The following is a 26,826-nucleotide window of genomic DNA, read 5'->3' on the forward strand; positions in this document are numbered from 1 at the left end:
AAAAGAAAGAAAAAAATCAATCTAGTCACAGAAAGAGCAGTGTCTTTGAACATCGATTTTTTTCACCCAGTCATTTATTGGATAAATACTTACTTTGGAGTTATTCTATAAAACAGTTTTTCTCTGCCTCTGTATTGAGACAGAAAAACATGCTGGTTCTGACTCTCATAGTAAGTATGTTGAGTGGGAACAGATATTTTTAAGTATCAAGAAATAATTGCTTAATTAAACCTGTGATTAAAACTATACAATAGGAAATAAAACCAAGGTGCTTTGATTTCAAAAAGCATCTTGAATTTAAAATATGATTTGGGGTTAAGAACAAAGGATAGACAGTGTATGAAGATCACATACAAAGTCCTAAGATGTGATAAACAAGGCACTTACAGTAATAGAATCGTGAATATAGCAGTGATGAACTTAGTGCTCTGTGGGCTGTGTTTCCTGAGTGTGTGTGTGTTTCCAGATGCACAAAGATGATTGGACCTTTAAAGATTATCTAAATTTACTGTGTTTGTTGCTTGATTCAGCTCAAAGCACCCCAGAGAAAATATTCTTGTGGGGCTTGAAATCTCCAGTGACACGTTCATTTCCTTAGACAACATTTAACTGCCTTTGGAGGGATTTTCTACTGGAAGCGTCTTCCTTATGTTAGCATGGGTTTAGGTTGCCTGGGACCTCTTGGCTTTGGCCTTTGTTCTACTTCTACCCGAGAAGTCAAACTCATCTTGCGCTTGATCACCATCAGGCCTTCGGAGGGAACCTTCAAATCCACCTTCAGGCTAAGAACAACCATCTCTTCTATACCAAGAATTTTCTTTTTTCATGTGTTTTAAGTGTGCTTTCTGTGCTAGACACTGTGATGTGGGATATGAAGTTGTTATTTTTGTTGTTTGGCTAAGTTGTGTCTGACTCTTTCATGACCCCATGGACTATAGCCCGCCAGGCTCCTCTGTCCATGGGATTTTCCAGGCAAGAATACTTGAGTGGGTTGCCATTTCCTACTCTGGGAGATCTTCTTGACCCAAGGATTGAATCCACTTCTTTTGCATCTCCTGTATTTTCAGGCAGATTCTTTACCACTGAGTCACCCGAGATAGGAAAACTGCCGACAACTGAAACAGAGTTGTACTTGGAGAAGTTCACACTCTAGGTGGGGCGTGAAACACCTAAATCAGTCAGTTATTTTATATGACAGTTTGTGCTGCTGAAGACATAGGCCATAGGAGCAAATAGCAGTGAGCATCTCATTTCCAGGCACTGGATTCTTTATGAAAAGTCCACATAGAAATGGCCTGAGGAGGTCCTACCTTGAACCTTGAGATTTAGGTTCAGTGGGAAAGAATGGAAACAAGAACAAAGCTGGGACCATGTTAGCTCCAGGAAGTACACTTGTGCCTGGATTATAGAAATGCTTCTATATTAATCCCTCTTCCATGGACAAGTGAGCTTGTTTGTCTGTCTATGTATGTGCGTATGTATGCATGAGAGAGAAAGAAACAGAGATTTAAAGGAAGAAATAGAAAGCATGTTAAAGGCATAGAGAAAAAGCTGGAAATAGAGGACTGGGAAAGAAATATTAGCTGTAATTTTCACCACTTGAGTTCCTTCACAATTGGTCAAAGTACTATATTTGTGAGTGACAGAGGTGCCCACTCCCATCTGTTGGCTCCAATATGTGTTCACCAATACACATTCCTGTGGCTGATTTAAAATAAGCTCAGGCTGCAGAGACATATCGTGCATAAGAAATATGTTATGTCACTTATATAATTTCTCTTTCCCAAATTACCCCGTGCGTTGCCAGTCCACAGCACACAGTACAGGAAGCTGGTCTTGCCCTTCGCAGTGTGGTAGAAAGGGGCAAGGCAGGTTGGCACCTTTAGAAGCAGACAGATCTGAGATCGAATATTCTCTCTGCCATTTATTAGCTCTGTGACCTAGGTTGAATCACCTGACCTCTCTGACCTCCACATTTGTAAAAAGCCTCAGATGTGCGCCAAAACTCCCTGAGTGCTATTTTTCACAGAAAAAGATGTTGAGATTATGCATATTGAAATGCAATGTGCTGAAAGATGCAGTTTAGAAAGATTTTTCTAGCAGTCTGTCTCAGGGAAGGGCAGGTGCTGGTGGTAGAAAGATCATAGGCAAGTTTAAAGTCTGTTTCTAGTTTCCTAGGTGAGAATCTTTAAAGAAAAGGTGAGTTTTCTGAAACCATGACACATGGCTGTCTAACTTGCAGCAGGAACACAGAAGCAACTGGAACCAACTTTGCCTGGAAAATGCATGGATAGCTTGACAGGGGAGGTTCAGCATTTGGATGGTGAATAGGAGCTTTAAAAGCGAGAAACTGATGACGAGGCATTCCATGATGAAGGGAAAGAGAATACTAAGAAAAAAAAGCACAGAAGTATCTGCCTTATGAGGACTGTTGTTTAGTCACTCAGTTCAGTTCAGTCGCTCAGTCGTGTCCAGCTTTTTGTGAAACCATGGACTGCAGCACACCAGGCCTCCCTGTCCATCATCAACTCTAGGAGTTTACTCAAACTCATGTCCATTGAGTCAGTGATGCCCTCCAACCATCTCATCCTTTGTCATCCCCTTCTTCTCCCACCTTCAATCTTTCCCTGCATCAGGGTCTTTTCCAGTGAGTCAGTTCTTTACATCAGGAGGCCAAAGTATTGGATTTCAGCTTCAGCATCAGTCCTTCCAATGAATATTTGGGACTGATTTCCTTTAGGATGGACTGGTTGGATCTCCTTGCAGTCCAAGGGACTCTCAAGAGTCTTCTCCAACACCACAGTTCAAAAGCATCCGTTCTTCAGCCGTCAGCTTTTTTTATAGTCCAACTCTCACCTCCATATGTGACTACTGGAAAAAACATAGCTTTGAATAGACAGACCTTTGTTGGCAAAGTAATGTCCCTGCTTTTTAATATGCTGTCTATGTTGGTCATAACCTTTTTTCAAAGGAGCAAACGTCTTTTAATTTCATGGCTGCAATCACCATGCAGTGATTTTGGAGCCCAGAAAAATAAAGTCTGACACTGTTTCCACTGTTTCCCTATCTATTTCCCATGAAGTGATGGGACCAGATGCCATGATCTTTGTTTTCTGAATGTTGAGATTTAAGCCAAATTTTTCACTCTCCTCTTTCACTTTCATCAAGAGGCTCTTTAGTTCCTCTTCACTTTCTGCCATAAGGGTGGTGCTATCTGCATATCTGAGGTTATTGATATTTCTCCTGGCAATCCTGATTCCAGCTTGTGCTTCTTCCAGCCCGGCGTTCCTAATGTACTCTGCATAGAAGTTAAATAAGCAGGGTGACAATATACAACCTTGACGTACACCTTTTCCTATTTGGAACCAGTCTGTTGTTCCAAGTACAGTTCTGACTGTTGCCTCCTAACCTGCATACTGGTTTCTCAAGAGGCAGGTCAGGTGGTCTGGTATTCCCATCTCTTTCAGAATTTTCCACAGTTTATTGTGATCCACACAGTCAAAGGCTTTGGCATAGTCAATAAAGCAATAATAGATTTTTTTCTGGAACTCTCTTGCTTTTTCCATGATCCAGTGGATGTTGGCAATTTGATCTCTGGTGCCTCTGCCTTTTCTAACACCAGCTTGAATATCTGGAAGTTCACGATTCACACATTGCTGAAACCTGGCTTGGAGAATTTTGAGCATGACTTTGCTAGCATGTGAGATGAGTGCAATTGTGCGGTAGTTTGAGCATTCTTTGGCATTGCCTTTCTTTGGGATTGGAATGAAGACTGACCTTTTCCAGTCCTGTGGCCACTGCTGAGTTTTCCAAGTTTGCTGGCATATTGAGTGCAGCAATTTCACAGCATCATCTTTCAGGATTTGAAATAGCTCAATTGGAATTGCATCACCTCCACTAGCTTTGTTCGTAGTGATGCTTCCTAAAGCCCACTTGACTTCACATTCCAGGATGTCTGGCTCCAGGTGAGTTATCACGCCATCGTGATTATCTTGGTCATGCAGATCTTTTTTGTACAGTTCTTCTGTGTATTCTTGCCACCTCTTCTTAATATCTTCTGCTTCTGTTAGGTCCATAAAATTTCTGTTCTTTATCGAGCCCATCTTTGTATGAAATGTTCCCTTGGTGTCTCTAATTTTCTTGAAGAGATCTCTAGTCTTTCCCATTCTGTTGTTTCCCTGTATTTCTTTGCATTGATTGCTGAGGAAGGCTTTCTTATCTCTCCTTGCTATTCTTTGGAACTCTGCATTCAAATTGGTGTATCTTTCCTTTTCTCCTTTGCTTTTCACTTCTCTTCTTTTCACATCGTTCTTTTCACATCTATTTGAAAGGGCTCGTCAGACAGCCATTTTGCTTTTTTGCAGTTATTTTCCGTGGCGATGGTCTTGATCCCTGTCTCCTGTACAATGTCACGAACCTCTGCCCTTAGTTCATCAGGCACTTCGTCTATCAGATCTAGTCCCTTAAATCTATTTCTTACTTCCACTGTATAATAATAAGGGATTTGATTTAGGTCATACTTTAATGGTCTTTTGATTTTCCCTACTTTCTTCAATTTAAGTCTGAATTTGGCAATAAGGAGTTCATGATCTGAGCCACAGTCAGCTCCCGGTCTTGTTTTTGCTGACTCTATAGATCTTCTCCATCTTTGGCTGCAAAGAATATAATCAATCTGATTTCGGTGTTGACCATCTGGTGATGTCCATGTGTAGAGTTTTGTGTTGTTGGAAGAGAGTGTTTGCTATGTCCAATACGTTCTCTTATCAAAACTCTATTAGCCTTTGCCCTGCTCCATTCCATACTCCAAGGCCAAATTTGCCTGTTATTCCAGGTGTTTCTTGACTTCCTACTTTTGCATTCCAGTTCCCTATAATGAAAAAGACATCTTTTTTGGGTGTTCGTTCTAAAAGGTCTTGTAGGTCTTCATAGAACCGTTCAACTTCAGTTTCTTCAGCATTACTGGTTGGGGCATAGACTTGGATTACCGTGATATTGAATGGTTTGCCTTGGAAACAAACAGAGATCATTCTGTCATTTTTGAGATTGCATCCAAGTACTGCATTTCGGATTCTTTTGTTGACCATGATGGCTACTCCATTTTTTCTAAGGGATTCCTGCCCACAGCAGTAGATGCAATAGTCACCTGAGTTAAATTCACCCATTCCAGTCCATTTTAGTTCACTGATTACTAGAATGTCGACGTTCACCCTTGCCATCTCCTGTTTGACCACTTCCAATTTGCCTTGATTCGTGGACCTAACATTCCAGGTCCCTATGTAATATTGCTCTTTACAGCATGAGACCTTGTATCTATCATCAGTCACATCCACAACTGGGTATTGCTTTTGCTCTGGCTCCATCCCTTCATTCTTTCTGGAGTTATTTCTCCACTGATCTCCAGTAGCACACTAGGCACTTTCTGACCTGGGGAGTTCCTCTTTCAGTATCCTATCATTTTGCCTTTTGATACTGTTCATGGGGTTCTCCAGGCAAGTATACTGAAGTGGTTTGCCATTCCCTTCTCCAATGGACCACATTCTGTCAGACCTCTCCACCAAGACCCGTCCATCTTGGATGGCCTCACACGGCATGGCTTAGTTTCACTGAGTTAGACAGGCTGTGGTCCGTGTGATCAGATTGGTCAGTTTTCTGTGATCATGGTTTCAGTGTGTCTGCCCTCTGATGACCTTTCGCAACACCTACCATCTTACTTGGGTTTCTCTTACCTTGGACGTGGGGTATCTCTCCACGGCTGCTCCAGCAAAGCGCAGCCACTGCTCCTTACCTTGGACGAGTCACCCCTCCTGATCTTGAATGTGGAGTAGCTCCTCTCAGCCCTCCTGAGTCTGCACACCCGCCACTCCTTGGACTTGGGGTTTCTCCTCTCAGCCACCGCCCCTGACCTCCGGTGTGGGGTAGCTCCACTCAGCCGTGCTTCCTCCGCGGTCCGTCGCAGCCACCCTGCTTCCTGCTATTTCAGTTCAGTTCAGTTCAGCCGCTCAGTCGTGTCCGACTCTCCGCGACCCCATGAATCACAGCACGCCAGGCCTCCCTGTCCATCACCAACTCCCAGAGTACACTCAAACTCACGTCCACAGAGTCGGTGATGCCATCCAGCCATCTCATTCTCCGTCGTCCCCTTCTCCTCCCGCCCCCAACCTTTCCCAGCATCAAACTATGGTGGAGGTAATGAAGATAATGGTGACCTCCTTCCAAAGGTCCCAGGCACACACTGCCCCACTCAGTGCCCCCAGCCCTGCAGCAGGCCACCTCTGACCCAAGCCTCCACCGGAGACTCCGGGACACTCATGGGCAAGTCTGGGTCAGTCTCTTGTGGGGTCACTGCTCCTTTCTCCTGGGTCCTGGTGTGCACAAGGTTCTGTTTGTGCCCTCCAAGTGTTTACTTCCCCAGTCCTGTGTAAGTTCTGGCAGCTCTATGGTGGGGTTAATGGCGACCTCCTCCAAGGGTTTATGCCATATCCAGATCTGCTGAACCCAGAGCACCTGTCCCTGTGGCAGTCCACTGCTGACCTGTACCTCCACAGAAGATAATCAAACACAGTTCTGTTTCAGTGTCTATGGGGTCTTTGGGTCCGGGTGCACACAAAGTACTCAAATGCTCTTTCACCAGACTAGAGAATTAATTTTACTCTTCATTCAGATATTACGTATATCTCTATCTCCACATTGTAGATCCATAGAACCTAGTGTGTTAATCGTTCTGTTGTGTCTGATTCTCTGTGACCCCATGGACTGTAGCCAATCAGTCTTCTCTCTGTCCATGGGATTCTCCTGTCAAGAATACTGGAGTGGGTTGCCATTTCTTTCTCCAGGGGATATTCCCAACCCAGGGATTGATCCTGGGTCTTTCACATTGCTGCTAGATTCTCTAACGTCTGAGCCACCCAGAGAAACTCTGCAATAAACATAGTTCTATAATAAACATAAAACCCAGGATGCCATTAATTTCTATACCTGTGATGTTAAAGATGGGAGTGGGTGTGATGAGATTTTAGTATTGAGTGGAGAAGTACTCATTTGAGACCATATTGATGGGAGAAATGTAACAATTTTCTCAACCATTCTGGATAAGACAGAAGTAGGGGTTAAAGTCAGGGCATAGATCCTGACAGATTATATCAAACAAGGTAAATTTTGACATGAACAAGATATCTATAATGTTCTCTGTACAACTCCATGGGACACGAGTGGGGTTAAGTGTGTAGGAATTCTCAAAAGCACTATGTTTACAACACGTTACTGTGCTGCTTTGTTTTATAGAATGTGCTTTGTGGAGAATGATGATTCCATCATTTAAATAAAAGTTATATCAAACCCCAGCAGAGAAATTGAGGTTTTTCACTCATTTGAGAGAAAAAAAAAAAGAACAGTTTGATAAGTGTTAGTGATGGTGTAGGCAAGTAGGTATGTGCTCACTGCTGGAGGAAATGTAGATATATATAGCCACATTGAAATTGTTTCAAAAAGTATATTACAATATGAAATTCATAATCAACATGCCCTAAAATAGTCATTTCTGCTGGCTACTTTAGAGAAAAATGGGAAGAAAGGTACAAGAATGCTCATTAAGGCACTGTTTATAATACTGAGCATTAAAAACACATCTAAACATCTAACAATAGAGAAATGGCTAAGTAGACATGTGCATTCATCATTTATAATATGAAAAAACAGCTAAAAGAAATGATATAGCTGTACATGCTGTTTTAGAAAGTCATCCAAGATGTATTGTTGATAAATACAAGTGGAGCAATACATACAATGTGATATGATATATACACACATTCATATAATAAACATTTCATAATTTTACAAAGCACATTAATTAATGATTAAGTAAAAGGTCTGAAAGGATATGCACCAACCCCAGAAAATAAGTCTTCAAAGAGGATTTTAACTCACAATAGATTTTTGCTATTAACTCTGATTCTCCCGTCTCCCTGTGTCCTTGCCCTGATACCTTTACATTACTCTCACTAATGGGCAGGGTATTTGTATCAGTACTTGCTACTCAGTGCTGATTGAGTCATGCTTGCTTTGGCGGAGAAAACTGCACCAAGTCTGAATTCAGACCTTAAGACATCTTACACGTTTCTGCTTTCCTTCTTGCCTTCTGCCATTACAATGAGAAGAACATTTCTGGGACAGCCCACTAGTCACAGACAAGGGATGAGAGGAACATGGGTCATTGCTGTTCCAATCAGCCTTCAGACATTCAAAGAAAAACAGAGCAGAAGCCAGATAAAACCGGCTGAGCCCACCAACCTGCACATGCAGGGGTGATAATAAGACCGCTGTTTTAGGCCACTGAGCTTTGGGCTGGCTTGTTATACAGCATTATTGTGGTCATCATTGACTAATACATAGCCTAATTTCTGATATTTATTTTTCTAAAGAAGGAGAATAAAACAAAGCATACTAATACCATGCAGAACATTAAATACTAAAGAAGAAAGTCAGCTAACATTTGTCTACTCGCTTTTTATTGTCTTATTAGATGTGCAAATGGCAGGCTGCCTTTTAAAAGCTGAAAGTAGACAGGGCATACTGCAGAGTAAAATGTGTACACATTTGTGTATGTAGGTATACATATCTATACTTTCTCTGCAAGCACAAGTAACCTCTGTGACCATGTACAAACCATTTCTCACTATTGGTGCTTCTTTTCTCTTCAGGAAAATGGAGATGTAGGGCTGAGATTAGTGATCTACATTCTGTCAGAGAACATACATCCTAAGACACTGTACCTGCCCAGAGTTTCACTGCAACTTATTTTTCAGCCCACAGAATGGCAATCTCCTGCTTAAAACAAAACAAAAAAAACTTTGACGTAACTGTCTTGCTTTTAGCCTTCCCCAAAGGCAATTGTATTGCCAATTTTTTCATGAAAGAGAATTACAAACATCTCACATTTAGTCTTCATTCAGTTCAGTTCAGTTCAGCCACTCAGTCGTGTCCGACTCTTTGTGACCCCTTGAGCTGCAGCATGCCAGGCCTCCCTGTCCATCATCAACTCCTGGAGTTCACTCAAACTCATGTCCACCAAGTCAGTGATGCCATCCAGCCATCTCATCCTCTGTCGTCCCCTTCTCCTCCTGCCTCCAATCCCTCTCAGCATCCGGGTCTTTTCCAATGAGTCAACTCTTTGTATGAGGTGGTCAAAGTATTGGAGTTTCAGCTTCAGTATCAGTCCTTCCAATGAACACGCAGGACTAATCTCCTTTAGGATGGACTGGTTGGATCTTCCTGCAGTCCAAGGGACTCTCAAGAGTCTTCTCCAATGCCACAGTTCAAAAGCATCAATTCTTCAGCACTCAGCTTTTTTTATAGTCAAACTCTCACATCCATATGTGACTACTGGAAAAACCATAGCTTTGACTAGACAGACCTTTGTTGGCAAAGTAATGTCTCTGCTTTTTAATATGCTATCTAGGTTGGTCATAACCTTTTTTCCAAGGAACAAGTGTCTTTTAATTTCATGGCTGCAATCACCATCTGCAGTGATTTTGGAGCCCCCAAAAATAAAGTCTGACACTGTTTCCACTGTTTCCCCATCTATTTCCCAAAAAGTGATGGGACCAGATGCCATGATCTTAGTTTTCTGAATGTTGAGCTTCAAGCCAACCTTTTCACTCTCCTCTTTCACTTTCATCAAGAGGCTTTTGAGTTCCTCTTCACTTTCTGCCATAAGGGTGGTTCCATCTGCATATGTGAGGTTATTGATATTTCTCCCGGCAATCTTGATTCCAGCTTGTGCTTCTTCCAGCCCAGCCTTCCTCATGATGTACTCTGCATAGAAGTTAAATAAGCGGGGTGACAATACACAGCCTTGACGTACTCCTTTTCCTATTTGGAACCAGTCTGTGGTTTCATGTCCAGTTCTAACTGCTGCTTCCTGACCTGCATACTTCTCAAGAGGCAGGTCAGATGGTCTGGTATTCCCATCTCTTTCAGAATTTTCTACAGTTTATTGTGATCCACACAGTCAAAGGCTTTGGCTTAGTCTTCATTAACATATTAGAAAAAGAAACTAAGAATTTTATTTTTTTATGCTATTATTTGCTTTTATTAGCTCACGAATAGTAAAAAGAATTCAACAGAACAGAAACAATCAAAGTAGCTCACAGACAACAAGAACCCTAATAATAATAATAAAAAGAAACCACCAAATAGAAAATATCAGGCACAAGGACTGAAAGAAAAGATATCATCCTTTATACTTGAATATGGACATGGTGTTTTAGGAGGGAAATTTGAACATAATAAAATCAATGTATACCTATCTAACATGTCATTTCTTTTTGGGGGTAACTTTATTTTTTGACATTTCTAACTTTTTACTTTGTATTGGGGTGTAGCTGATTAACAAACAATGTTGTGCTATTTCCCGGTGAACAGTGAAGGGACTAAGCTATACATATACATATATCTATTCATCCTGTCCGATCTGGGCTGCCACATAACACTGGGAGGCGTTTCCTGTGCTGTACAGTGTATAGTAGGTCCCTGTTGGGTATCCATTTTAAATAAAGGCGTGTCACACACTATTTCTGTACAGAGAAATGTCACTAGACTGAACAGCTGAAATGCTAGAGAAAATTTAAACTGTTTTTTTTTTTTTTTTTTATGGCCGAGTTCATGGCAAATTAATGAAACAACTGAAGGCAGACTGGGAAAAGCTCAAATTCCATGAGACAGTTTGGCTACAGAACTGATAACTATCCCAGGTCCCACCTCTAATGCTTATAAGGACCCATTTTAAGGACTATACCTGCATGGGGGGCAGGAATCACGGCCTGGGACTGTGTTGGTCTGCTCGGGCCACCATAACACAACTCCACAGATGGGCAGTTTACACACAAGAAAATTATTTTCACATGGTTCTGGAGGCAAGAAGTCCAAGATCAAGGTGCCAGAAAATGCCGTCCCATTGAGCCCTCTTCTAAGAACGCAGGTTCTGTCAGATCAGGGCCCCACCCTGCTGACCCCACTCAACCTTAATTACCTCCTTATAACCTCCATCTCCAAATACAGACGCAGTGGGGGCTGGGGCTTGAATGTCTGAATTAGGGGACATGGTTCAGTCCATAGCAGGGGCTGAGCTGGACTGCAGCTCCACGGATGACTCCCCAAAAGGCACCTTTCAGGGAGTGAGCCAGGAAAACACCCTAAGTTTCTCCTCTTTGTTTCGAGTGGAGATATGAAGGATGAAAAAGATCTCCGGGAATGTCTTATCACCACCTGACACTGGTATGTTTGAGGAGGAAATTCAGAAGGTTTGTGAGTGTCGGGGAACACCCACACACACTGAAAGACAGCGAGGGAGCAGGGGGAAACCCAAGTGGAACTCTGACTCTGAAGTGGTCCAGGGTGAGCGGGGCAAAAGAAACACAATGGAGGTGCTTTTTTTGCTCCTGTTCCTTCTGCTGGAGTCTACAGACCGAGTCAGTAGCTGCTTGCAATCTCTGGGGAACTTGGGTTAAGTTGTCTTGCATTGTTGCTCTACACGTCGGAAGCGTATGTTCAAGTGTCTCATGGATCATATTCTTCAGATTTTCAAGAACTCGCATTTCTCGAAGACCACGTTTTTCCTTTCATGAAGATGAGTGATGCGACAGGCAGCTGCAGAGAGCGCCAACACGCGGACGAAGCACTCTGAACCCTTCAGAGACCATTCTTCCGCGAGGACAGGAGTCAGCCTGCTGCACGAAGAGAAGAATTTTATATTTATCAATTTGAAAGTATTTACCAGAGTGCAGGCAAGACTATTTTTATGTAGATTAGAAGCAGTGTGACACAGTTAGCACCAGGTCTAGGTCTGAAATTAAAAAGTGCCTTTAACTAGTATGGGCCTTTGAAAATCTGCTCAACTTCTCTGAGGCCTTGTGGCTAACTTATAAAATGAAAATAATATCAATAATAGCATACACTTCAATGACTTCAAATGCTTCATTTAAGAGCATTAGATGAAATAAATACAAGTTAAGAATTTAGGAGACAGCTAGGGTATAATAGCAGAAAGTCAATGGCTCTATTGTCCAACATTCCCTACAATGAGGCTGTAAGGTGAATTTTATTAAGCATGCTTTATAGATAAAAATTCTAGAGTTCAAAAAAATGTAAGGAATTTGTCAAAATTAATATGCTACAGCAAATTCCATGGTTAAATGTCTCAAGGATTACATATCCAGCCAAGTAACAAGTAAAAAGACTTCCTTCATGCCATAAATAATGAAAATAACTAGACCAAATCAGTATGAAGAAAAAAAAAATACTGTTGTCTGACATGCATGTTCAGTCGCTTCAGTCGTGTCTGACTCTTTGAGACCCCATGGACTGTAGCCCATCAGGCTCCTGTGTCCATTGGATTCTCCAGGCAAGAATAGTGGAGTGGGTTGCCAAAGCATCCTCCAGGGGATTTTCCTGAACCAGGAACTGAACCCATGTCTCCTGCATCTCCTGCATTACAGATGGATTTTTTGCCCACTGAACCACTTGGGAAGCCAATTGTCTTACATGGGAAAGCTAAATTTTTGTGAATTAGATCATAGATCATGGCAAGCCCATGATCCCTAGGGGAAAATATAAGCCATGAGATGAAGTTATCCTCCTGCCCAGAGGGAGGGAATATCTGGAATGCAGAACAAACAGAGTAGAAGTTCTCACTGAGAGGAACCAGAGATGGGAACTCAGGGAGCCCAAGGATGCTGGTATTTGTGGGGAAGAAGCATAGATTAGAAGAAGTGGTGTTGAGAAAGAGTTCCAGAAATATACACACAGTTTCCTTGTGATGTTGCTTGAATAAGACAGAGTGAAACTCCTTCAAATCTGGGAAAAAGTCATATGCTAAGGAGCTGTAAGCTAAACTCCAGAGAGCCACATATTAAGGATAAAGTGGACTTAGATTAAGCAGCTCTAAAAGGGAAAAGAAAAAACTTAAAATGAAGCCTTAAAAATTAAGAAATTCTGTGAGTGGCTTAATTAAATTCCAAAACTGGACTCAACACTCTATCAAAAGACAACTAATATTGACATTCAAAATCAAAATATTCAAATTAAAATTGCCAGAAGTGAAAAGGAAAAAAAGAAAAGTAAAGTGAAATTCACTCAGTTGTGCCCAACTCTTTGCGACCCCACGGACTATAGAGTTTGTGGAATTCTCCAGGCCAGAATACTGGAGTGGGTAGCCTTTCCCTTCTCCAGGGGATCTTCCCAACCCAGGGATCAAACCCAGCTCTACCTCTTTGCAGGCAGATTCTTTGCCAGCTGAGCCAGAAACAAAAATAATTCAATAAATGTGGATTTAGAAGTGACAGGGATGATGGAGTTAGCAATAAAGTCTATTTAAAAACAATACAAATGCTTTAAAGTATGTTAGTCGCTCATTCGTGTCCAACTCTTTGCAACCCCATGGACTGTAGCCCGCCAGGCTCTTCTGTCCATGGAATTCTCCAAGCAATAATGCTGGAGTGGATTGCCATGCCCTTCTTCAGGGGATCTTCACAACCCAGGGATCGAACCCAGTTCTCCTGCATTGCAGGCAGATTGTTTACCATTTGAGCTATCCAGAAAGCCCCTACAAATGCTTTGGGTGTATTTAAAGGAAAATATGAACACAACAAATAGATAAAATGAAGATGTGGAAAAGAATAAATTGAACTTCTCAAGTTGAAGAAAAAACACTGTACCATTAGAAATGAAAAATCTTAACAGATGATGTTAATAATAGAGTCAGTAATAGCAAGAACCAGGAAACCTGAAGACATAGGAAAAGAAAGTCTACAAGCTAAAGCACAAGGAGGAAACATAAATTAAAAAGAAATGGAAAGAATCACTGATCTTTGGAAATATATTGTGTAGTAATTGAAATTTTTAGATGAATCTGATAAATCATGTACAAAGGAATATAGTAAAAGCCTCTCTGACATCTCACCAGAAACAATGCAATTCAGAAAACCAAAATGCTGAACGAAATAACAAATGAACTAAGAAATAATAATATAATAATATTAGAAATTATAGTGAACGTAGTTAGCTTCAAACATGATGAAAACATAATTCCAAACAAAGAAAGGCTCTGAGAATTTATCATCATGTGACACGTACTACAGATGATATTAAAGGAATTTCTTCAGGCAGAAGTGATACCAAATGGAACTCAGGTCTACATAAATGAATGAAGAATGCTGTAAATAGAGTAATAGATGGTAACTAGATCATGGTGATCATTTTGTAATATAAAGAACTATCAAATCAGTATGTTGTGCACCCAGAAATAACATAGTGTGTGGATCAATTATACTTCAAAAACAAAAAATAAATAGAAATGTAATGCAAGAAAACTTTAAAAAAGCATAAAGAGCAAGCATGTAGATCAATACAAACCACTTATACTCATAAGTTTTTTAATCTGCTGTTTAAAGCAAAAATAATGATATGTTCAGAGAGGTATTACTTATATAGAAGTGAATACTTGTAATAGTAAAAAAATATAGAAAGAGGAAATGGAACTTTGTCACATTTCATACATAAAATATAATTTTATTATTTGAAGGTAGACTTGAAGACTCAAAGATGCATATTAAAGCTCAAGAGAATAATTCAATGACTTAAATATGGATACATACCTATTAAGTGAGAAAAAGCCATAACATAAAAATACAATATTAAAAAATGTACTGCCAAAAAGTTTTTGGAAATGATTAAAATGGGAATCAAGGTGGGCCTTCTTTTGGGAAAACTGGGAGATTTGAATATGGATTAGATATTAAGAGATATACATGGATTTTATTATTTTTTTCAGGGGTTACAAGAGTAATAGTTTACCTAGAATATCACTCTTATCTCTAGAAAAGGTATGGTTAAACACTGAAGGCTAAAATACCAGATACTTGAAACTAATTTTCAAATGGTTCAGCAAAATGTGTGCAAGTGTGTGTGTTTCCATGTGAGTAACAGTTCAATTCATTGTTAACATGTATTTTCAACTTCTTTTATTTTTTTGTATGTTTGAGAAATTTTGCAATAGCTAGAAAAAATCATGAAAACTGATTTGTGTAATGAAGCTACATTTTCATAGGACACTAAAATGTGTAACATAAAGGCTTCATTAAGTAACTTTAGGGTCTACAGAACTGATCCTCTCTATCTAGAGCTAGGGAGCAAAGACAGCTCTCAACCAGCCACCTGGCACATTATATTTTCTCTGACTTTCATCATTACTGTGATAGATCCCTTGTGTCATAATTATTACCCATTTCAAGACAGAACAGTAGAGCATGAAAACAATGAGAAGCTGCTCGAAGCCCAGGGCTCCATGTGATGACCCAGGCAGCAAGCCCATGACCATGGCCCTGGAACTATCTTGTCTTATCAGGAACCCTCCCACACATGAGCTAATACGTTTCAAGCTGGCTTAAATGCTTAGTTAAAATGCCACTAGAAGACAGTACAGTCCTCCTTATGGGCAAACATACTGTATTATTTTCTCTTGCAGCATACCTAGCATTATGCTTTACACTTTGTAAGCCCTTAAAGAGAGGGAGATGGAGTGGTTAGTGAATTTACAAGAAGAAGATATAGTCAAGAGCCATGACTTAGTAGATTTGTTTCTGACCAAATCTCTTAAACTCCCATATACTCATATTCTTAAGTCATAAAAATGAATAAAATCCCTATTGAATAGAGATCTTGCATGAGAAAATATGAGATAATTTAGCTGTATTGTCTTACTGGTAGAACACTTTACAATTCTTAGTGCAGGGATGAATGGTATGTCTACACTGTATGGAATAAGGAGTGGGGAGTGTAGCGGACTGTGACGTTCCTGTGATGGTGCCCAAGTCCATAACACATGTCCTGTGATTCCTTTCCACCAAGGCCAGCAGAAAATCATAGCCAAACCCAATCTGAAAGGGAACATAACAGAGAACACTGCACACTGTGCTGAGTGCCAGTCTCACCATTACATTGATGCCATATACAATGTAGTTCACCTAACAACAACAATAACAGCATCATCACAGCTTTTATGAATGAATTGCAAACAGCAGCCTATTAAGCACTGGATCCTATTGCTCATCATCTCAGAGAGTCAAACTTTCCTTTTGCTTTTATTTTTTCTTTCATTCTTTGAATTTATCATAAAACAACTTAACTCAACAGAATTAAAACATATTTCTGGCTTTCTTTTATTAGGGTTTGTGTTATCCTGTTGGTCTTTTAACAGCTGAAGTTCCAGGGTCTTATCCATGATTTCACTAGTTAATGCCTTGTTAGAATGCTTGTTAATGTCAGACCTAATGTAGCTCAGTAGTTTTATAGTGCAGATGGTGATTATGGTGGCATTTTCTATGTTACAAAACTTAAGCACATTATTTTACACTTTTAAAAGTATCATTTTAAAATTAGAAGTCACTTTATCCATTATGGTCTTAATGTATAAAGGGTACTCTCAGTATGGTACACTGGCAATTTCTTTTTTCAATTTATTCAGGAGAGAAGGTCACATTTTCAAAATGTCTAACTTCCATAGAGAATTATTCAGAGAAAAATGTTTTCTTTCATTTATGTATACATTCAATCTACTCAATCATTTATACTTGATTCATTCAACAAAGGTCTGTAGACTGTATTTCCAGCACTGTTTTAGGTGTTATTCAGACAAACAAGATGAAAATACTTGAGTTTTTCTATAAATGCTTTCACAGTCTAGCACAATATGATCTGAGTTCTGATTAAGCCTTTCACTAATGCACAGAGATCCAGAAGGAGGGATGCATAGGTCTACTTGAAGGCAATAGGACCTCAAACTTGAAGACTGAAGTTTAGAGAAGGCAGAGACTCAAGGATGATCATTCCAGGCAGAAGGCAGCATGAGAAAAGATATTCTTAACTTGTATCAATGAAGTCTGCATAGTGGTTAAAAAAATAAAAGCCATCTCATGAAGTAATGGACATCCTCTGTGTAGAGATGTTTAAACAATAAATCCAGCTACCCAGTAGACATACTGTAAAAGATAACGTGTTGGTCTATATGTCTCCATAATCACCTTATATTCTGAGATTTTAGATAGAGTTGTAGTGGCATGCAATTTTTCCAAATAATTATTGGGAACCAAGTGAAAGTTGCTCAGTCATGTCTGACTATTTGCAACCCCATGGACTATAGCCCACCAGGCTCCTCTGTTCATGGTATTCTCTAGGCAAGAGTGGATAGCCATTCCCTTCTCCAGGATCTTCCCAACCGAGGATTGAACCTATGTCTCCCACACTGTAGGTGGATTCTTTATGGTCTGAGCTACCAGGGAAGCCCCATTGGGAAGAAAGGCAAGGAATGAAATTTTTTAAAAAGATTTTTAAATTTTTATTTGTTTATTATTAATTTCTGTGACTACAGTTTTCTAATTTTCATTTTCCCTTTGTTCTTCTTTAAAAATGACATTCTGCACCCACTCATCTAGTGGATTCAGTTATCTATTTTTTTAATTTATGAATATTTTAAATAAAATTGTCATATACTTCAGACAATATCATCTGAATTTTATGGAGGACAACTTCATTCATTTCTGAATTGGCTAATTTACTGTCATGGAGGTTAAATTTCAACAAAAGAAAAGAGGCATTTAATCTGGGAAGAAGGAGAGACTTTGGGTTAGAAGGTGGGGTGTGCATGCTTAATAACAAGTCCCTGAAAGACTATTGCCTCTAGCTACAATTTCAGGAGCACTGATGCTAAGCACTTCCATTGCAATATGTAATTTTTTTTCTATACTCAGTGAGCAATAAACCACCCCAACCCAAATAAGAGGATGCAAAGGATACAAAGGTTAAGTAACTCTGAAAAGTCCACTCAATGGGAAAGTTTAGGTTTGAACTCATTCTTCCAAGTTACAGATTCTTCATCACTAAGCTGTCTGCTAATGAGTAAAACTTGAACCAACAGGAGTTTTCAGAAGCTGTCTTTGCTGGCCCTCAGGAATATGAGAAAAGAGAAGTTATCTATTTTAGTGAATATTACTGGACTTTATTTAGCAAAAGCATTTCATTTTTAAACATACAGACTGGTTTTGGAGAAACTGTTACTGATCCTTTCTAATTCTGGAAATGAAATTTCATATAATGACATATATTGAGAGTTATCAGAGTATTAAATAAAATTATATTTAATTAGAAGAATTAATCTAAACTAGAACAAATTAACTAAATTAGGAAAATTCTAAAAACCAAAATGTGTTTTTAAAATATTTATGATGACAAAATATGGTTTGGAACTTTTGAATGATTGCTTGGTCAAACACAATGGAGAATGCAAAGCTGGACTCACCTGTGGATGACAACAAAAACCCAGTGGACTCATAAGAAAAGTATTGTGGCTCCTTTCTGCATGGGGCACTCCACAGCATTAGTAACTGACTTGTTGCTGGCAAACTGTTGAAATCACTATTAGAAGAGAAATGTAAAAATATAGCAATTTAGTAAGCTGCAGGGACCTGAGTGGGCACAGACATTCCCTGACATTCTGATTCACCTGAAGCCTCAGCTTCTTAATATTTAAAATATATGCCATAAATGGAAAGGAAGTTTAAAAGAGAGGGGAAATATATGCATGTGTATGACTGATTCATTTTGCTGTACAATAGAAACTAACGCAACATTGTAAAGCAACTATTTTCCAATACAAATTGATTTAAAAAATAAAAAGCTTCCACAGTAAACGTAACAGGTAAAAATAAATAAATGAATAAAATAAAATAGGTGCCATGAAACAAGTGGCTGTATGATGCTCCTTCGAACCCAAACACATATACTAGGAGTGTAGGATTTCATGTATGTGTGAAAATGTATTTCAGTGGTTTACAAGAAAGATCGTGTGTGGTGGTCGTGAACTTACTAAAAGGGATCCTGGAATTATTCTCAATAATTTAAACAACCAAATGTAACAGCATATTTAATCTTAAAAAAAGCAAAACAAAACTCCCTAAATGAAACACCAAGTTATTTCATCTTGGCTACAATAATCACAACTTGGTGTGGTAACCTCAATTCTCCCCTCTGATCAAGAAATCTAGTAAATAGCATGTATGTCTCATCAACAGTAAAAATATAGGATTAAAACATCATAAATGATTTAAAAGGGCTTAGTTTTTGTATTGGGTGTATTTGCTTTTAATAAATGGAGAATTCGGTTCTTGTATATGTAGAGTGAGCCTGTTACTGTTACTGTACATTTCTTCTAGAAAAATTGTCTTTTATTTTAAAAGTCATACCTATATTTGCTCCAGCATTCTATCCCTGAGGACCTACATATAGAAAATAATATGAAAGCGAAAGCTACATACATGGGGACACCCACTTTCTCTGGAACACTATACATGAAGGAGAACAGAAATGACCAAGTGGGGACTGGTTAAGCCAACTCTGTGTAAGTGTTCCTTGCAATGCTGTGCAGGGACTGCAAATGTTAATTAGCAGTAGCATATAGAAAAATAGAAAATACTTATATAATGTTTAAAATTAAAAAGAAGATAAAATTACATATGCATTGCTAATAACTATGCAAAATACACATGGAGGATAGACTGGAAGGGAAAACAAAACATAAAATAATTTTTAAAAATAAGTGTAGATTCAAAAATATGCACATAGAGTGTGAATATTCATATAGAACAGTTGGAGTAGAAAATTCAGATCTGGAACTAATTTTTTATGGCGTGGGTCCATGGGGTCACAAATAGTCGGACACGACTGAGTGACTAACACATGAGTAACGGTATTGTCTCTTTTGAATTAGTGTGAAGATCACTGTGGTTTCTTTTTAAATTAGTGTGGATATTATTTATCAGTGTATGTATTTCTCTTACTGTTTTCTAATGCTTGTGCTGCCTTGATATTAGTTTTATAAGTAAAATATGAAAGTAAAATTGGAAATTGTTCATTTGCATATACATTTTTTGGTTAGTAAAAGATTGTAAAATATAGGGACATTCTGAAGGATTATTGTATAATGTAGGGGAAAATGGACAAAGTGTTTAAATTTTCTGTGTCCTGGGACTTCTATTATTGACTTTGTATTTGGCAAGAAGTTTGTACCTGCAGATTCCCACACCGTGTCTGCCTCAGAGATAGGGCTCAATATTTGTTAAATGAGCAGTATCAGCTTCTACTACTAAAACCTCACCATTCGAGATTCAAATTACAGGAGTGAAGGACATGCCTGGACCCACAGAGGGGGTCACAGTGGCCATACAAAATGAAGTCCAGGTTTCCCACATTCTTCCTCAGTGATGTATTCATTGCATTAAACCCATACCTTCCACAAAGGTCGTTTTCCCTGTAGTGACATTATCATCAGGAAAATTTTCATCCGTTCTGGAAAAAGACATTCATTAAAATTTAATACTCTCCTCCAGGTGAGAATACTTGGCACTTCAAACCCCATGATGGTTTCTAGCTACAAAAGACGAGCTGCCCTTTCAAATTATGCCAACAAAAATTGACTTTATGTGTATCAAAGTTTATTACCAACTCCTAAATTCGATAGTAGTCATCAGGAGTCCGGTTCTTTCAATTGGAATCTGGGATTCTAAGTTCCAGTATAATGTGGCACAGGACAAAAAAAACCAAACAAGTCACCCTTCAAGTATGGTCATCTCACTTAGAGGGGATGAGAAAACACAGATATCATACCCTTTATGTATAAATAGATGCTCTTTTATATCATAATCCCAAAGGTCATACAAAGTTCATTGCCTTTACATCAACTGTCAATCATCTTCAAATAAATCACAATGAAATTAACAATTTATGTAAATCATAGAGTGGAACACCTGAAATAAGACAAATTTTTAAAGTCTCATTGATTAACTTTTTGTAATAATACTCATTCAGTTCAGTTCAGTTCAGTTCAGTCACTCAGTCGTGTCCGACTCTCCACGACCCCATGAATTACAGCACGCCAGGCCTCCCTGTCCATCACCAACACCCGGAGTACACTCAAACTCATGTCCACAGAGTCGGTGATGCCATCCAGCCATCTCATTCTCCGTCGTCCCCTTCTCCTCCCGCCCCCAACCTTTCCCAGCATCAGAGTCTTTTCCAGTGAGTCAACTCGTCGCATGAGGTGGCCAAAGTATTGCAGTTTCAGCTTTAGCATCAGTCCCTCCAATGAACATCCAGGATTGATCTCCTCTAGAATGGACTGGTTGGATCTCCTTGCGGTACAAGGGACTCCCAAGAGTCTTCTCCAACACCACAGTTCAAAAGCATCGATTCTTCGGCGATCAGCTTTCTTCACAGTCCAACTCTCACATCCATACATGACCACGGGAAAAACCATTGCCTTGACTAGACGGACCTTGGTTGGCAAAGTAATGTCTCTGCTTTTTAATATATTCTCAAGGTTGGTCATAACTTTCCTTCCAAGGAGCAAGCGTCTTTTAATTTCATGGCTGCAATCAGCATCTGCAGTGATTTTGGAGCCCAAAAAAATAAAGTCTGATACTGTTTCCACTGTTTTTCCATCTATTTCCCATGAAGTGATGGTACTGGATGCCATGATCTTTGTTTTCTGAATGTTGAGCTTCAAGCCAACCTTTTCACTCTCCTCTTTCACTTTCATCAAGAGGCTTTTGAGTTCCTCTTCACTTTCTGCCATAAGGGTAGTGTCATCTGCATATCTGAGGTTATTGATATTTCTCCCAGAAATCTTGATTCCAGCTTGTGCTTCTTCCAGCCCAGCGTTCCTCATGATGTACTCTGCATATAAGTTAAATAAGCAAGGTGACAATATACAACCTTGACGTACACCTTTTCCTATTTGGAACCAGTCTGTTGTTCCATGTCCAGTTCTAACTGTTGCTTCCTGACCTGCATACAGGTTTCTCAAGAGGCAGGTCAGGTGGTCTGGGATTCCCATCTCTTTCAGAATGTTCCACAGTTTATTGTGATCCACACAGTCAAAGGCTTTGGCATAGTCAATGAAGCAGAAATAGATGTTTTTCTGAAACTCTCTTGATTTCTCCATGATCCAGTGGATGTTGGCAATTTGATCTCTGGAGCCTCTGCCTTTTCTAAAACCTGCTTGAACATCTGGGAGTTCATGGTTCACATATTGCTGAAGCCTGGCTTGGAGAATTTTGAGCATGACTTTACTAGCGTGTGAGATGAGTGCAATTGTGCGGTAGTTTGAGCATTCTTTGGCATTGCCTTTCTTTGGGATTGGAATGAAGACTGACCTCTTCCAGTCCTGTGGCCACTGCTGAGTTTTCCAAATCTGCTGGCATATTGAGTGCAGCACTTTCACAGCATCATCTTTCAAGACTTGAAATAGCTCAACTGGAATTCCATCACCTCCACTAGCTTTGTTCGTAGTGATGCTTTCTAAGGCCCACTTGACTTCACATTCCAAGATGACTGGCTCTAGGTCATTGATCACGTTATCGTGACTATCTTTGTCGTGAAGATCTTTTTTGTACAGTTCTTCTGTGTATTCTTGCCACCTCCTAATATCTTCTGCTTCTGTTAGGTCCATACCATTTCTGTCCTTTATCGAGCCCATCTTTGCATGAATTGTTCCCTTGGAATCTCTAATTTTCTTGAAGAGGTCTCTTGTTTTTCCTATTCTGTTGTTTTCCTCTATTTCTTTGCATTGATCACTGAGGAAGTCTTTCTTATCTCTCCTTGCTATTCTTTGGAACTCTGCATTCAGATGCTTATATCTTTCCTTTCCTCCTTTGCTTTTTGCCTCTCTTCTTTTCACAGCTATTTGTAAGGCCTCCTCAGACAGCCATTTCGCTCTTCTGCATTTCTTTTCCTTGGGGATGGTCTTGGTCCCTGTCTCCTGTACAATGTCACGAACCTTCGTCCAGAGTTCTCATTACAATTGTATAATGCATTGCCATTTACAAAATGTCTTCACATGCATGCTTTCATTAAATTCTTCTTAATTTATCCTATGAAGTACAAATTTTAAATCTTATTACTTTACAAATGAAAAACCTTTAGGTCTCTAAGACATGTTTGAGAAAATTACTATAGAGTCCCAAGAAAAAAAATTAATTTTAGCAGTAATTCCTACAATATTTTAAATGGGATTAGAGATAAATGTCTATGGTATTTTCCAAATATGTGCCAGGCATTGTGCCCTGGGGATTATACCTTAAATAAGACACATATAGACCATGTGTGTCAGATATGTATTCATGTATTTTGCAAGTCAACAGGGAGAAATTAGGGGGGAAAAACATCAAAATTCTCTAAATTTAACTATTTGAAACTATGATAAAGCAGAAATACAGGGTACTATGGCAGTGAATTTTAAGAGACTGACCTGACATGGGGTGAATAACAAAGATTTCCTTAACATAATTACTGAGGTTTGAAAGATACATGAAAATTTGCCAGATGGCTATGAAGAGCTGCCTACTGAGAATATATCTTCAGTTGATGGAAATGACATGTGGAAAGTTTATCAGAGAGGAGCATTCAGTTCAGTTCAGTTCAGTTGCTCAGTCATGTCTGACTATTTGTGACCCCATGAACTGCAGTACACCAGGCCTCCCTGTCCATCACCAACTCCCAGAGTTCACCCAAACCCATGTCCATTGAGTCGGTCATGCCATCCAACCATCTCATCCTCTGTCAGCACCTTCTTCTCCTGTCCTCAATCTTTCCCAGTATCAGGGTCTTTTCCAATGAGTCAGCTCTTTGCATTAGGTGGCCAAAGTATTGGAGTTTCAGCTTCAACATCAGTCCTTCCAATGAATATTCAATACTGATTTCCTTTAGGATGGACTGGTTGAATCTCCTTGCAGTCCAAGGAATTCTCAAGAGTCTTCTCCAACACAACAGTTCAAAAGCATCAATTCTTCGGTGCTCAGCTTTCTTTATAGTCCAACTCTCACATCCGTACATGACCACTGGAAAAACCATAGCTTTGACTAGATGGACCTTTGTTGACAAAGTAATGTCTCCGCTTTTCAATATGCTGTCTAGGTTGGTCATCACTTTCCTTCCAAGGAGTAAGCGTCTTTTAATTTCATGGCTGCAATCAGCATCTGCAGTGATTTTGGAGCCCCCAAAAAATAAAGTCTGACACTGTTTCCACTCTTTCCCCATCTATTTCCCATGAAGTGATGGGACCAGATGCCATGATCTTCATTTTCTGAATGGTGAGCTTCAAGCCCACTTTTTCACTCTCCTCTTTCACTTTCCTCAAGAGGCTTTTGAGTTCCTCTTCACTTTCTGCCATAAGGGTGGTGTCATCTGCATATCTGAGGTTATTGATATTTCTCCCAGCAATCTTGATTCCAGCTTGTGCTTCTTCCAGCCCAGCGTTCCTCATGATGTACTCTGCATATAAGTTAAATGAGCAGGGTGACAAGAAAATGGTCCATGGGAAAAAGGAAATGAAACAGTACGCCCGGGGCAGACAGCGACAGAGAGAGTGGGACTGGTTGATGTCGGGAGGAAAGCGGGACCCTGATGGAGCCTCCTTTACAGACCAAGTTAGGATATTGGCTTTTTCTGTAGAGTGGTGGGAGATCATTTTGAGCAAGGGAACGCCATGATTAAGTTTGCATTTTTTAAGAGCTCACTCTTACTTGTGTAGAAACCAGTTCAGTTCAGTTCAGTTCAGTCGCTCAGTCGTGTCCGACTCTCCGCGACCCCATGAATCACAGCACGCCAGGCCTCCCTGTCCATCACCAACTCCCGGAGTTCACTCAAACTCATGTCCACAGAGTCGGTGATGCCATCCAGCCATCTCATTCTCCATCGTCCCCTTCTCCTCCCGCCCCCAACCTTTCCCAGCATCAGTCTTTTCCAGTGAGTCAACTCGTCGCATGAGGTGGCCAAAGTATTGCAGTTTCAGCTTTAGCATCAGTCCCTCCAATGAACATCCAGGATTGATCTCCTCTAGAATGGACTGGTTGGATCTCCTTGCAGTATAAGGGACTCTCAAGAGTCTTCTCCAACACCACAGTTCAAAAGCATCGATTCTTCGGCGGTCAGCCTTCTTCACAGTCCAACTCTCACATCCATACATGACCACGGGAAAAACCATTGCCTTGACTAGACGGACCTTGGTTGGCAAAGTAATGTCTCTGCTTTTTAATATACTCTCAAGGTTGGTCATAACTTTCCTTCCAAGGAGCAAGCGTCTTTTAATTTCATGGCTGCAATCAGCATCTGCAGTGATTTTGGAGCCCAAAAAAATAAAGTCTGACACTGTTTCCACTGTTTTTCCATCTATTTCCCATGAAGTGATGGGACCAGATGCCATGATCTTTGTTTTCTGAATGTTGAGCTTCAAGCCAACCTTTTCACTCTCCTCTTTCACTTTCATCAAGAGGCTTTTGAGTTCCTCTTCACTTTCTGCCATAAGGGTAGTGTCATCTGCATATCTGAGGTTATTGATATTTCTCCCAGAAATCTTGATTCCAGCTTGTGCTTCTTCCAGCCCAGCGTTCCTCATGATGTACTCTGCATATAAGTTAAATAAGCAAGGTGACAATATACAACCCTGACGTACACCTTTTCCTATTTGGAACCAGTCTGTTGTTCCATGTCCAGTTCTAATTGTTGCTTCCTGACCTGCATACAGGTTTCTCAAGAGGCAGGTCAGGTGGTCTGGGATTCCCATCTCTTTCAGAATGTTCCACAGTTTATTGTGATCCACACAGTCAAAGGCTTTGGCATAGTCAATAAAGCAGAAATAGATGTTTTTCTGAAACTCTCTTGCTTTCTCCATGATCCAGCGGATGTTGGCAATTTGATCTCTGGAGCCTCTGCCTTTTCTAAAACCTGCTTGAACATCTGGGAGTTCACGGTTTATATACTGCTGAAGCCTGGCTTGGAGAATTTTGAGCATGACTTTACTAGCGTGTGAGATGAGTGCAATTGTGCGGTAGTTTGAGCATTCTTTGGCATTGCCTTTCTTTGGGATTGGAATGAAGACTGACCTCTTCCAGTCCTGTGGCCACTGCTGAGTTTTCCAAATCTGCTGGCATATTGAGTGCAGCACTTTCACAGCATCATCTTTCAAGACTTGAAATAGCTCAACTGGAATTCCATCACCTCCACTAGCTTTGTTCGTAGTGATGCTTTCTAAGGCCCACTTGACTTCACATTCCAAGATGACTGGCTCTAGGTCAGTGATCACGTTATTGTGACTATCTTGGTCGTGAAGATCTTTTTTGTAGCAAAAATAAACTCATGAAGACAGGTCTGGAGACCAGGCACAGAGGAACAGGTCCTTACCATGAGGAAAACATATTTAAAACTAGCGGTTAACCTCACCCTGAACAGTGAGAACTAACTCTGTTGTAAGAAGCCAAGCAAGAATTCTGACAGGAGTCATCTCACAAGGAGGGATGAAGAACTTCAGACTAGAGAGGAAGCGACTCTCCTAAGATTCTTTGATACTCTGGCATAGGTCCACAATGATGGCTGTTTTCCTTGATTTTCCCCTTTATTTCTGGACACAATATTAATCATGCTTTTTTATTATCTGTTTCTGATGCTTTAACATCTGGTGCCTTGCTGACCTCAGAGAGGTTGCCCCTCTCAGGGTGCATCAATTTTTAGAGACATTACAGAACACGCCTGCAAGTCCACCTTTCATATGCAAACCAACCACACCCCAAGTGCCTTCTTTATGGGGCTCTTACACTTTGGGCCACTATTCATCTATCTTAATCACCCAGGGCCAGGCACCACATAGTAATAACTAGATTCAGCCTCTACTCCCCAGAGTCTGCTGAAACGATTCAGATTAGCCTATCATAAACCGACTTACACTGCATC

This window comes from Moschus berezovskii, chromosome 16, assembly GCF_049115385.1.
Source record: "Moschus berezovskii isolate FMDL1 chromosome 16, NW_MosBer_1.0, whole genome shotgun sequence".
NCBI classification, from domain to species: Eukaryota; Metazoa; Chordata; class Mammalia; order Artiodactyla; family Moschidae; genus Moschus; species Moschus berezovskii.